General features: G+C 48.2%; 1 pseudogene; it reads left to right on the forward strand.

The window, feature by feature from the left end:
• The window catches only part of LOC126986777 (ras-related protein Rab-28-like), a 42,655-nt pseudogene extending 29,323 nt beyond the window's left edge, over window positions 1-13,332 (forward strand).
• The last annotated feature ends 1,437 nt before the right edge of the window (window positions 13,333-14,769 follow it).

Here is a 14,769-nt window from a genome sequence, read left to right on the forward strand (position 1 = left end):
ACACCAAGTCGGATCATGTGAAGGGAGGCTTGTGTGTGACGTCAGATGGCTTGATTATAGTATAGAGGGCAGATAAAAAAAAAAAAAAAAAAAAAAATATATATATATATATATATATATATATATATATATATATATATATATATATATATATTTATATATATATATATATATATTTATATATATATATATATATATATATATATATATATATATATATATATATATATATATATATATATATATATATATATATATATATATATATATATATATATATATATATATATATATATATATATAAAATTAAAGAGAACGAAGAGGCTGAAGAAAGGCAGACTCATATAACCTTATAAGATTGAAGTTAAAGGAGGTTAATGGAGGCGGTGGCTGAGTGGTCACTGTGCAGGCGCGGTGTCCTGGAGGACCCGCCCGCCGCTACCAGCTGACAATTTTCCACCATCGCCCAGTGGCTAGATTAAAACTACACACATGCTGTCCTGAAGACCATGTATCAGCTCGAACTCTAGTGAAGGAAGCCCTCTACATTGGAGCAAAGATGAGTTCTGGGGGGCAGCATGAGCCAAACAAGATGGCGCCACTATAAACACTTGCCTGCACCACGAACATGATGGGGCCGACCAGCAGACCCCATCAATATACACCCTATGGACGCAACAGGCCGAACGTAAAAAAAAGTAGGTAATTAGTATAAGGCTTTTCACTCCCACACCTTTTTTTTATCACCGCCACACCTTCCATCACACCCCACACCTTCCTTTACATCCAACGCCTTCCTTCACACATCATTGTCAAGTAACAGAACACAAAGGTCGGTATTATAGGACATTTTCAGTTCGCACATCATCTGTTTCTAAAGGTCAAAGAGTGGGTCAATCGGGTTCTAATGAGTGTTTCCTTAGGCTCATGGTACAGAGAAAGGGTCAAACTACCAACAGGGCCATAAAACTACTACTGGAAATGCCCACAACTCCTACGAAAACCTTGTCAAATGTGTAACCTTGGGGGATGAAGTGTTTAGTAATACGGCCCATAATGTTGCTATGCTTTGATGACGTGTTTCTTTTATCAGTCTTACTTTGTGATGCAGTTTGGTGATCCATTGACACGGTATCAGCATTCGATTATAGGTACTGACGAGCCTAGTGATTCATACTTCAAGTTTCTTGCATAATCACTTCGTTTGAAATGTAAACTGCTAATTCTCGCACTCTTAAGATTTATATTTTTTCGTTAGCATGCCGCAATCCATCTAGTTTTCTGTGCCAGTGTTCGGAAAGCGATAAAACTTAATATTTCCTTCCCGTTTGTGATAATTTGATTTACAGCCACTCATCACATAGTAGGACATATTCTTGCGTAACCATGAACGCATAGTTGTTTGGTGAAGGTAGGTGTGACAGACGTGAGCCCTCACCCATAGACAGCAGCGGGTCGATTGGAGAAGGAAATCAAGACAACTGACGTCACTCCGATGCTCCGCTCCCCGCGCTAACTGGTTTTAATTTTCGGAGGGAAGTGATTCGTCTTGGTATTAATGGCTGGAAAAAAATGATGAACTTGATGTTAACTGATTCAGTACTACGTACATAAACAAAGAAGAGACTTACAAAAAAAAATGTAAATGCGCGTCTCGTATCCCCGCAGGAAAAGCGCTGTGTAGGTGTAGATATCAGGACGGTTTCTGCGAGCTGCATGTTTTACCTACTAGGAGAATTTGTATTGTCGTATAACTGCTTGCTATGTTGTTGTGGATATAGTTATTATACATCTGTCATCGTCTTTCTAGTAAGAATCTTATGTTAGTGGTTTCCGTTGCGGGATCGGAAACATTTTTCTAAACTTCATCAAGCCTGGTAATAAAGAAGCCACCCCTTGGTCTTTTCCTGTCCCTCTGCACCTCACCACAAGTACCCTGAGCCTCTCCTAGTGTGCCGAGAGCCACGTAAAACTCTCGGTGGCCCAAACTGTATAAAAAACGGCGAATAATAATGAAAGAAAATCAGATATGCATAATAACTTGGTGTGTTCAAGTTGGCAATCGCGATGTTTCTGTTCCACGTTTCTCTCCACTAATGAATTGTCAGAACAATAACCTTTTCATGGTGGTATTGACGATGATAGGCATGTAAGAGTTTTGGTCACGGTAATAAATATAGGGATGCGTCTAAAACTCTTCTTCAAAGTATTGAGGTACGGCTCGCCACTGTTCCCAAACGACCAAACGACAGGAAGCACGCAGCATTTAGTACTGTTGAGAGGCTTGTAGGTGAATAGTGAGGGCAATAATCATAATCAAACAAGGAGCCGCAAGTTTGAATGTCCCTGATCTAAATCATCGCAAAAGTTACCCCGACGCCCGGCCCGGAGCTGCTCGGGTGACAACTACGTGATCCCGGCATGGCAGGATTCCACTCCCAATCGAATTATCATTGGCCCGAACAATATTTTCCACTTACTTTGATTTCCCCCGTCACGCGCGCGCGCGTGAAGTGTGCGTGTGTGTATATGTGTGTGTGTGTGTGTGTGTGTGTGTCCTCTCTTACTACTGACACCGAAAAAACTGTCAGTAATTCAGCCGCCCCGCTCTCGCATTGTGTCCGTAACGATAAATGTGACCCTTCACATTTTTTCCACTGTACGGACATCAGTTCTGTGGAGCAAATTTTCTCACAGAACTGCGCTTTATGAGGAAAAGACAATAAATTTAAATAAATTCTTCCAGTCTTGATTTCTAAAGAAAAAGTTGGAATCCTTGAAGAATCCTTTAAACTTACACGTCAGAACAATCAATGAAAGGCAGATGATTATACTGGGAACACTATGGGGCAATATAAGGGCATATAAGATTAGGAAGCATAAATGTTCCATTTTTTATAACTATTAAACACGAAGGGAGACGTGGTATGATGACTGCTGGAAGTCACGAACAGAACAGAGGAACGCGCTGACTCGTGAACCGGAACATCAAGCTCACAGCGGTGGCGGCGGTGGTGGAGATAATGGTGCAAATAGTGGACTAACGGTGACCCAGCGGCAGAGGGTGGTGGTGGTGGCGGCGGGAGGGGCAATAATATTTCGTGAGGGGCGTCACGTACAGAGCTGCCGCTCCAGACGCCCTGAGTCCGTGTAAATCGAGGAGGAAATAAATAAGACACTGAGTCACGTTTCCTCACTGTCTACGGCGCACACACACACACACACACACACACACACACACACACACACACACACACACACACCTGGCAAATGAACGAGCACAGGCAGACTGGGACTTTCATACACAGCATCCTTCTTTTGACCTTCCCTCCTGTACGAAAGAGAGGGACGGGTCACCTGTGAAATAAGAAAAAAAAACCAAGCCCCTCACTCTTCTTTATTTGGTGCCCGTGCTCCTAATTTGTTTATGATGTAACGAACCACTTAAAGTGCAAATGAAATCGTAAAATCTTACGAAAATGAATCCCAAAGCTCGAGGCGCCGCGCTCACCGCATGGCTGTGTGGGTTTGCTCGGCGCGGGGGCAGGAGCTCCTCCCAGCCCCCCCGTCCTGAGGGTGAGGGGTAGGGACAGGATACTTGGCGTCCTGTTCCTCCATAACTTAACGTACATGTAGGACTTTATCACTGTACGGTTAGAAGCATCCAATTATGTTTGTTGCATTGATTTTTACTTAATTCGGAAAATAAATAATAGCATATGTAAATAATGCATTCACAACGAAAGATTCGACAACAGATACAAAAAGATTGTCGTTTACGTTCATCGTGGCGATGTCTGCTGCCACAGCACCCAAGGTGCTGGGCCTCTGCTTCCTCGCCTCCCACATGAGCCGCGCAGCTGGCGGTGGGAAACAAGCACGTCGGCGGGTGTGTTCACTCGCCTCGCAGCACTTCACGACGAAATTATGTTTATTTTGCAGCGTAAAAAGTGATGAAACTGCGGCGCTCGAGCGACTTCACTGAAAATATTTGGCGGCGGAGTCTGCCGAGCTGGAGGCAGGGACTTTCTGGGTCAAAAGAAGAATGCCTTCTTGACACAAGAAAGCTTCACGAGGTGCCGTCATATTGCTTGTGGCTATAATACTTTCTGCAAAACGAGGTGGCTCCGCATCGATATATAAGCCGGCCAGCAATGCTACGTGTTGACCGGCAAGAGGAAGAGTAAAAGCCTCTCAAATCCTCCTCGGACACGCTAACGAGGAATATCTTGCATCGGCAGCCGCACCAAGTAACCTTATAACGTGCGGGGGTTGACGGGACGTGTGGGGCCATGTCTGGTGTACTGGTGGGGCTCGAGTCAAGGTGTGTGTGTGTGTGTGTGCATGTGTGTGTGTGTGTGTGTGTGTGTGTGTGTGTGTGTGTGTGTGTGTGTGTGTGATTCTAAGAATGGATGTATTTTTTCCTCCTCTGATACAGATCCCCGTGGCAGACGTGATGTAACGGCGGGTGGTGATAGCGTGGCGGCAGCAGCAGGGGCAGGGACGACCATTCAGTAATATTCCATTATTATTGAAGCGAACTACCCGTCGACGCGGAAATATTCTACAACTACAATAATTACGCAATTTGTGAGAAGAGGGTGCAGTTAAGAGGGGATCTGTGGTTACTCTTTATTTGTCTGTTGAACACTTGAGTGGTGAGCGCATGTGGTGGCGAGGCGGTGTAACTGAGATGAGTGGCGAGGCACTCCATGAATTGCCGGCGGCCATGCGGGTCACCACTCACCACAGAGACGATTTAGAATGACTACAGTAATGGGGCAGACAATTCAAAATGCAAATAAAAGGTCGTATTATAAGACATTTCGCCGTCCAAGAACACATATTTGACAAGGCTTTCGTAGGAGTTGTGGGCATTTCCAGGAGCAGTTTTATGATCCTGGTGGTAGTTTGACCGTTCGTCTGTACCATGAACCTAAAAAAACACTCATTAGAACCCGATTGACCCCCCCCCCCTTTGATTTTTTGAAATAGCTGATGTTAGAAGCGAAAGTGTCTTATAATACGACCCAAAGTGTTAGGCATGGTTCTCCCCAAACTGCATGTCATGAACACCCTGAGGTAGCGGTGCCAGCAGTGCCTTGTGTCTCGCCATGACGCTGAGCACAGGGATCACTACAGCCACAGCACTCGGTGGTGGTGGTGGTGGTGAGCGGGGTGGGTGTGAGTAGCTTCAGGAGTTGCTAATGGTGGCGAGCTGTGAAAATAGGAGAGGAATGGTTGTCGGGGGCGTGAATATCGGCGTGAATGGGGGCGGGAGGGCGGCGGGTGCCTGGCGGCGGGAGGTGTGGGCGGCCGCCAGGAGAGGCCGCCACTCGCCAAGCGGCAGTATAGTCATTGTTAATCATGGAACAACAACAAATAGAAGAGTTGCAGCGAGCCGGCAGACGCCATGCCCCGCCCCACCCCGCCCCGCCCCGCCCTGCCCTGCCTAACACGTCACCAATGTCGAGGGAGGAGGTGGAGGAGGAGGAGAAGAAAGAAGAGCAAAGATCAGTGTTGGCAGCCTTGGTAGGATAAAGGGTGGAGAGAGGGAAGGGGGAGCGGCTGGTGGGGTGGAGGTGGAGAGTCTGTGGAATGAAGATGGAGTAGGGGAGCAAAGATGAAGGTGTGTGTAGAGGGAAGTGTCTGGGATGAGGCGGGGATTGAAGTTGGAGAATGGGCGTGAGGGGAGAGTGAAAAGTCTGAAGACGAGGAACGAGTGTGAGTGAATAAGTCGAGTATAGAGATGAAGGCGTGTGTGTGTGTGTGTGTGTGTGTGTGTGTGGAGTGAAGTGGAAGTTTCAGGGATGAGGCGGGGAATGAAGTTGGGGAATGAGCGGAGGGGAGAGGGAAACGTCTGGAGATGAGGAACGAGTAAAAGTGCATAAGTCGAGGGGGAATAGGTGTGTGTTGGACATCGAATAATGGGAGGTAAAATCAAAATTGAGAGCATACGTTAAATTGTCCATCCCATTGGCCCTTTGAGCCTGTGGGGGAAGAGAACCCATTAACCCGACACAGGGCTAGTTTGGCATCCGGGTTACCTATTTATCGACCAGACTGAAAGGAAGGATGAACAGCTGGGTGGGCCGACTGCCCAGGCCGTGATTCCAACCCAGGCCCGCAGATTCGTAGTTAAGGACTAACTGCTGCACCAGAGAGGCGGTGGGGATTAACGTCTGTAGAGTGACGCTGGTGCCAGGCTGAGTAAGGAGACTTGGGAGGGATATTAAATTACAGGATTGTGCCGAGAGAGAGAGAGAGAGAGAGAGAGAGAGAGAAACAGACAGACGCACACACACACACACACACACACACACACACACACACACACACACACATGTGCACAGACTGACAGGGAGAGACAAATAGCTGACAAGACATACAGACTGAAAGAAAACAAGCGAAAAGGAGAGAAAAGACAAAACGTGGTGAACAGAAAGGGAGGAAGGAAATAAGGGAGCCAGGGCACTCGCTCCTCTATGTCCTCCCAGCTGACATCACTTACTGACCCGGACAGCAACAGCAGCCAACCCTCAACCCTCTCCTTCGCGCATCTTGGCTGTCCCACCTTGATCCCACCCACGAGATCTTACTTGTGAATGATCTTTTTAATGTTTTAGTTATTTTTCTTTGAGCTGGAAAAAAGTATCTAACAAAAAAAAAATATATTGACAAGGCTGTATAGAAAAAAGATTCCGAAGACTATTGTTAAAGTTTGCAGTAAAATCAAACGAGACAGTACCATTTCTAAAACAAATTGAGGGACAGACATTACGAGGCAAGAATGATACATTAGCTGGTCATGTGATCGTCTGACTCACAGCCTCGGAGCAGACCAGAGAGCACCACAGCATGAGGTCGAGTGAGGGACGAATAGACGGCATTTATTCATATGTTGTTTGTGTTGTAGTTTTAGTTTTTTTTTTTATAGAAAAAGAAACAGTTCAAGGGAAAAACAAGAGGAAAACAAAAAAGCCCGCCAAATGAAGTCCGATCTGCCTACCTTAAAGATGGGAACTTCGAGACGGGGCTGTTACAGCCTTTCATTATAAATTTTGATAATTTCGAAGAAATGGTGCGTGTGTGTGGTGTGTGTGTGTGTGTGTGTGTGTGTGTGTGTGTGTGTGTGTGTGTGTGTGTGTGTGTGTGTGTGTGTATTGCGTACATGTAGTGTGGTGTGGAAAGTAAGAGAGTTTGTTTTTAGAGAGCACGCTGAACTACTCTCTGGCTGGTGTTAGTGAGACATTAGGGAGACGGAAAGTGAGGACACGGGAGGGTCTTTGATAGGCTTGCAGCTCCTTCTTCCCTCTTGTATATACCTCACCGGGAGCGGATTACGCCCGTTTCGGCAGTTGTCTAACTGACTACTTCAAATAAAGCTTGTAGTTGGTACAACCATCGTCGTCGTCGTTTTCATCATTGTTTTTTCATTATTAACGTCTCCGTGGTCTAGTGGTCAGCGTGCCTGCCTACTACTCCGCAGGCCTGGGTTCGAATCCCGGCGCGGGCAATCGGCGTGCAGCTCACTCAGCTGTTCATCCTCCTTCTCGGGATGGTCGATAAATGGGTGCCTGGGTAAAACTGGGGAAGGTAAACTGTGGCAATCCCGGATTCACATTGGCCAGCGTCCCGGGGTGATTGGGTCTTACTACGACAGGTTCAAAGGGCCAACGGATCGGAGATGAACACCGCAGCCACGCGCAGCTATAGCGTATGCACCCACCTTTACCCTTACCTTGATCACTATAATAATATTAATATTAACGATAATAATAATAATAATAATAATAATAATAATAATAATAATAATAATAATAATAATAATAATAATGATAATAATGATAATAATACTGCTGCTACTACTATTACTACTACTACTACTAAATATTATTATTATTATTATTATTATTATTATTATTATTATTATTATTATTATTATTATTATTATTATTATTATTATTATTATTATTATTATTATTATTATTATTATTATTATCATCATCATCATTATTATTTTTATCATTATCATAATTATCAGTAGTAGTAGTAGTAGTAGTAGTAGTAGTAGTAGTAGTAGTAGTAGTAGTATAGTAGGAGTGATGAGAGAATTCCCTGAAGACACAAGAAAAATATAAATCTCACAGGAAATCGGTGCATCCAGCTGGCTAATCAGACCCCCTAAAAAGCCTCAGTTAAAGAAATGAGAAATAACAGATGCCAATATATGCTTTCGTGGAGCAGTGGTTAGCATGCGTGGGTACGACTGCGCGGGTCCGGTTTGAATCCCGGTCCACGGGCAGTCGGAGTGCATCTCACCATGCAAGCTGTTCATCCTCCCTTTCGGGCTGGTCTTTAAATGGGTACCTGGGGAAACCTGGGGAAGGTAAGCTGTGGCAATCCCGGACTTCACATTGGTCCGTGTCCCTGGGTAATGGGTTCTTACTTACCGCAGGCTCAACGGTAGGAGACTACCACCGCAGCCACACGCAGCTATTGAGTAGGCACCCACCTGTATACCTTATCATTACCTTGAGGTATGGCTGGGAAGTGGAAGACCTCCAGAACACGTGTGCCTGTGGAACACCCTTCATTCATCCCTCATCATGCCAAGAAGTATAAATCTAGACATTCTATATAAAGGATACGTCTGCATGAGGCATGATGAGGTAAGGGACGTGACACCTTGAATATTGAAGGAAGTTTGTCACGTTGTGGCCGTACATCCCATGCTTTGTCCTTTGCAAGGCGAACATTTCGTTATACGCACTGAAAACGCGTCGAACGAGGCCCGGGTAGATGTTAGCGCCAAGAGATATTGGACTTGCGGACAAAGGGCATACCTTGATATAATGATCTTCGATCCCAGGGTCAATCTTCAGAAAAACCTGACCCCCCGAAACTGCCCACAGAAGAAATTAATGAGAAATGCAAGTTATACAATACGAAATATACATACAAGTTGGCCTGGGCACTTCACTCCTCTTGTGTTCAAGATGTCGGGAGGAATGGAACCAAAGGAGCAGGGCCTCTTCGCAAGACTCGCCGAAACATTGTCAGAGAGGAAGCAGCAGCCAAGTAAAGTGGAAGAACGAAGGCTGGCCTTTTCCATCTTGAGGTCAACACTGGTTTACCTAAGAGAATCCACGTCACCAAGTGACCTGCTTCTCAGCTTCTGCACCCAAAGCCTATCATACGGCCTACTTGGAGTTTGAAGCAAATCAACAAGTTGTATCAGCGTGAAACTTCAGCCCATAAATCTATGTAAAAGATTGATTTATGGTTAACAAAGCGAGTTGACGGCCACGGTCGTTGGCGGGGATGTGTTGATGAAGTGTTATGATAAAAAATACTTCTCACGACGCAACTCCTAGACAGAGCAGCAGCAGCAGTTGTCGTCGTCGCTGTTGTTGTTGTTGTCGCTGTTGTTGTTGTCGTCGTTGTCGCTGTTGTTGTTGTTGTCGTCGTCGTCGTCGCTGTTGTTGTTGTTGTTGTCGTCGTCGTCGTCGTCGTCGCTGTTGTTGTTGTTGTTGTTGTTGTTATTGTTGTTGTTGTTGCTGTCGTCATCGTCGTCGCTGTTGTTGTTGTCGTCGTCGTCGTCGTCGCTGTTGTTGTTGTTGTTGTTGTTGTTGTTGTTGTTGTTGTTGTCGTCGTCGTCGTCGTCGTCGCTGCTGCTGTTGTTGTTGTTGTTGTTGTTGTCATTGTCGTCGTCGTCGTCGTTGCTGTTGTTGTTGTTGTTGTTGTCGTCGTCGTCGTCGTCGTCACTGCTGTTGTTGTTGTTGTTGATGTTGTCGTCGTCGTCGTCGTCGCTGCTGCTGTTGTTGTTGTTGTTGTTGTTGTTGTTGTTGTTGTTGTTGTTGTTGTTGTTGTAATTGTTGTCGTCGTCGCTGCTATTGTTGTTGTTGTTGTTGTTGTTGTTGTTGTTGTTGTTGTTGTTGTTGTTGTCGTCGTCGTCGCTGCTATTGTTGTTGTTGTTGTCGTCGTCGTCGTCGTCGTCGTCGCTGCTGCTGCTGTTGTTGTTGTTGTTGTTGTTGTTGTTGTTGTTGTTGTTGTCGTCGCTGTTGTTGTTGTTGTTGTTGTTGTTGTTGTTGTTGTTGTTGTTGTTGTCGTCGTCGTCGTCGCTGTTGTTGTTGTCGTCGTCGTCGACGTCGCTGTTGTTGTTGTTGTTGTTGTTGTTGTTGTAGTCGTCGTCGCAACTGTTGTTGTTGTTGTTGTTGTTGTTGTTGTTGTCGTCGTCGTCGTCGTCGTCGTCGTCGCTGCTGCTGCTGCTGTTGTTGTTGTTGTTGTTTTGTTGCTGTCGTCGTCGTCGTCGTCGCTGCTGCTACTGTCGTTGTTGTTGTTGTCGTCGTCGTCGTCGTCGTCGTCGTCGTTGTTGTTGTTGTTGTTGTTGTTGTTGTTGCTGTCGTCGTCGTCGTCGTCGTCGTTGTTGTTGTTGTTGTTGTTGTTGTTGTCGTCGTCGTCGTCGCTGTTGTTGTTGTTGTCGTCGTCGCTGCTGCTGCTGTTGCTGTTGTTGTTGTTGTCGTCGTCGCTGCTGCTGCTGTTGCTGTTGTTGTTGTTGTCGTCGTCGCTGCTGCTGCTGTTGCTGTTGTTGTTGTTGTTGTCGTCGTCGCTGCTGCTGCTGTTGTTGTTGTTGTTGTTGTTGTTGTTGTTGTTGTCGTCGTCGTCGTCGCTGTTGTTGTTGTTGTCGTCGTCGCTGCTGCTGCTGTTGCTGTTGTTGTTGTTGTCGTCGTCGCTGCTGCTGCTGTTGTTGTTGTTGTTGTTGTTGTCGTCGTCGTCGCTGTTGTTGTTGTTGTCGTCGTCGCTGCTGCTGCTGTTGCTGTTGTTGTTGTTGTCGTCGTCGTCGCTGTTGTTGTTGTTGTCGTGGTTCTTGCTCTTGTTATTTCTGCTGTTGATGTTAATGTCGAAGCTATTAGCTAACGTTGTTGTTGTGACTGCTGTTGTTGATATTGTAATTGTTGTTGCAATGGCTAACCATGCATAACGCTGATGACAACAACAACAACAACATTACTATTATCAGTCAGGGACAACCGGCACACCAACATTAAGCAACACCTTGATCACCTGTTCCTGTGGCAGCAGCGGTGATGGCAACAGCAGCAGCACCAGAGGCAACAGGCAACAGTATCGGCAGCAGCAGCAGCAAAAGAAGCGGCAGTACAAGGACGGTACTGAAGCAGTTGAAGTAAATTTTTACATAACGAGCATCTTTGCATTATCGCGAGGGCCACATGGGCCAATAAGTTGGATACCCGCTCTCATTTTTATATGAAAGAGTAGACCAGTCTTGTTTTAAATTATTTTGTCTTCTTGCGGGGCCTAAAAGAAACCAAATGGCATTTAGGGAATACAACTAAAATCTTAGAAACTGGCGTCGCCTGCCCCTGCTGGTTGGCGAGTACGGAGTGCTGTGTTGCCGGCTGTTGTGTTCTTTACATACCCGGAAGTGTCTTAAGCTGTTGCGAGTCATTATGTCTCGCGTTCCTTGTTATGCGTCTTTTTATTACCGATACAAGCTTTTGTTTGTTGTGTACTGTATAACGATGCTTTGTGTGCTGCATCGTGCTCTGCTGGTTGCGCTGAGTACTGTCGTGTGTGCTGTGTGCTATGTTGCCGTTTCATGTGTATTTCGTGCTTTACGGCATGAACAGCGTGCTGAATGTTTATGCTGTGTGTCGTGTATCATGCATATGCACCATTGTGTTGTGTGATGTGTTGGGTATTTGGTGTGCTGTGTGTTGTTTCGCACGGTGTTGTGATCCTCTTAAGCCTGTTGAGTTGTTTTGTGTACTTTGTTGTGCGTTGTTTCCTGCGTTATGTGCAGTCTTCCAAGTCGTGGAGCGGGCACGGTGTGGTGCTTCTTGTGCTGCGGCGCCGTGCCTCGTGACCCTCGAGCTGAGTATATTGTCTGGTGAGAGGAGTCCGAGGCACCGGCGTGTCTTGTTGACTCACTGCCTTAACATGGTCCAGCGAGGCTCCTTACAGTAGGAAGGAACGTGGGTGCTGGGCCTTTTGTGTCCCCTGTTTGCTTGTACGCGAAACAGCGCCCGAAGAAATGCTATGGACGGTTCGTTCGCAGTGGGTGTGGTGGCGTTCCTTGAGGTTTGCTTCACCTGTTAGGTTCACCTCCGCCTCAAGCGCAAGGAAATACTTGTTTACACTCAACCGGTCTCGTAATGACCCTAATCAGATGGTCTCTACAGTGCCCTAAAGGGTGCTGGCTGGCTGGATGGATGGCCAGTTACTATGGTAGGCTACCTGGGTTTCCTTGTTGCAGACGGGGCTTATACTTCCTCCTTGTTACGACCTGGCTGTTTACATCTTCGGTAAACATATTCCTCGAGTGCCACAGTAACATAAACTCCTAACCTGAGGAGGTGGTGTTAAGCCGGGGGCGCGGCCCCCAACCGACAAAATGACGTACAAAGCTCACGATCGCCATTCCATCCTTGTCGAGGGGGGCTCTGTGAAGGCTGGGGTTGGTGGCTGGTGCATGGGAGGCAGATCTGCAGGGGTTGGGGAGGGTGTGCCTAAATTTGCCTCTTCCCTGCCCCCCGACACAGCTCAACAAGATGGCCGGAAGGCTGGCTGAGTGAAGGGAGTGTGGAGGGGCGGGGGCTGCAACTCCCAGGTAACAAAACAAGACCGTGTCCGGGAGCCTCGCCAGACGTCGGGCGTCACGGCCGCCAGATGCAGGGCGGCGCGTGCGGCTGGGTGGAGTCGCAGGGCGGCGGCGGGTGGAGGGTGCAGTCGTGGATGGGGACACATGGGTGCTGATGGGTGGTGTAAGGTGTTGGCATACCTGGCACTATACCGCGGGCAAATGGCGGGCGTTGGCCGACCAATGACAGCGGTGGCGAGGCTTGGCCACACCCAGAGCGTCGGCGGCGCCAATGAGCGGCCCAGGTGGCGTGGTGCCCTGCGTGGCGGGGCGCGGGCCTAACACCTGCTAGTCGCCCTGGCACTACGTGAGGGCCCACCGGATCCTACACTCGTGGCGCCGGCATGGCACGCACCGTTCCATTCACACCCACACCGGCCATCTGCTAGTGAGTACAAAAAGCCGCCGCCCTCCAGGTCAAGGTCACTGGAGCTACGGTTAAGCTGCATAAGGTCATGGTGCAGCAGGGCAGTCATCTACCCGTTACTCAGAGCACCTTTTGGGGCTGGTCGGCACGGGAGGCGCGGGGCGGCCTGGACGACGCTCACATCCATGGCTGGCCAGGACTAAGTGTTCACGTGGAGAGTGTGATTTACAGAAGAATGACAGGGGCATTCAGCACCCCGGAGCTTCCTGAGCAGGCTACAGTGAACACCCTCCCCACATGACGCTCACTCAAAGTTTTTCCTGCAGGTCCGAGGGTCAGCGCCATCCCGCGCCAATATGCGGCCTTCCTGACGGGCTCCTTCCGCGCTTGGCTGGCAGGAAGGGCTAACAAGACCCCATACACGAGGTGAGCGAATACAACCGACGTGAGTGTGTCCGAGGCAAGCTGCTCCAGCAGGCACGAGCTGAGTCACCAGTACGTCGGTTCGACATGTGAGGCTGCTATGGGGCCCATCCGAGCGTTCAGTCGCCTCTCCACGGCCTCGCTGCTGGGGGTTGTCACCTCAGCCAGCCCTACAGCCACACGCCGGGCTACTCTGCTGCTCGTCGCCCATGCTGTGCCCTCTAGCTCACCCCTCAGATCACACCACTCCCGTTCTGCCACTCGCACCTCTTCGGTACCGTGTGCCGCAGACCCCCCTGCGCGTTGGCCTGGTGTCCCCCTGCGGCGTCGCCAACATGCCTCTTCCTTTAGAATCTCTTGCCACCAGGAGCGCCGTCGCCAGACACCTACTTGGCCGTGCCCGCTCAACAAGATGCTAGAGGTGCCAGCCAGGGGGCAGCGAGAGACGCTGAGGGGAGCGAGAGGAGGAGGAAGGATATCCTTGAACGTGGATGGGAAGACGGCAGTGACTTTGAGAGGAAGAGTAAAGAGGAGCGAAAGTCAAAGAACAAGAGTGGCGAAAAGAAATTGAAAAAGAGTGAACAAAGAAGTAAGAACAAACAACACAACGGTGCACACAAGCGTCATGAAAGGAAACCAGATTCTAAATGGGAAAAGTTTGGTGACAACAATGCGCATAAGAAAAATAAGAACGATACTAAGTTGAAGAACAAAAACGATAGCTTGACGTGGAAGAAACACCGGAAAGAGCATCGGTGGATAAAGAGTGGAGAGCAAAATGACTTGGGCCGAGACGGTAGGGAAGAAAAGTGGAATAAGAACAACGTCAACTCTGCGTCAGTCTCGTCCCCCCCCAGCAAGGGCGATGATCCGTGCACGTCGCGCATGCCATTCTCGGATGACGACGACGACGGCTACGGACACGACGAGGGAAGGGAGAAGGAGAGTAATGAAGACCGTGGCCCATCTCAGACATCGTTGAAACGGAGGACGAGGAGGGGAGGGAAGTCTGAACAAGCAGAGGACCCGTCCAGGGAAGCCTTACAAGGTGATGGTCCTTTGCCGCAGCGCGTGAACAGTCCTGTGAATAACGCTGAGATTGCTGGTGTGCTGCAGCGAGAGCAGCCGACCTCCGCTGCGGAGCACAGCGTCTCGGCCGTAACGCAAACTGGAATCTCAGAGAGTGAGTCAAACTTCGGCACCGTCCTGCCCGACAGCCAGGCATGGCAGGATTCACCCCCGACGGAGGAGAAACATGATTTGCACCAAGATTACGATACGGATGAGGAACTTCAACTCGAGGAACAAGGCGAAC

Source organism: Eriocheir sinensis, chromosome 63 (assembly GCF_024679095.1).
Source record: "Eriocheir sinensis breed Jianghai 21 chromosome 63, ASM2467909v1, whole genome shotgun sequence".
In the NCBI taxonomy this organism is placed as follows: Eukaryota; Metazoa; Arthropoda; class Malacostraca; order Decapoda; family Varunidae; genus Eriocheir; species Eriocheir sinensis.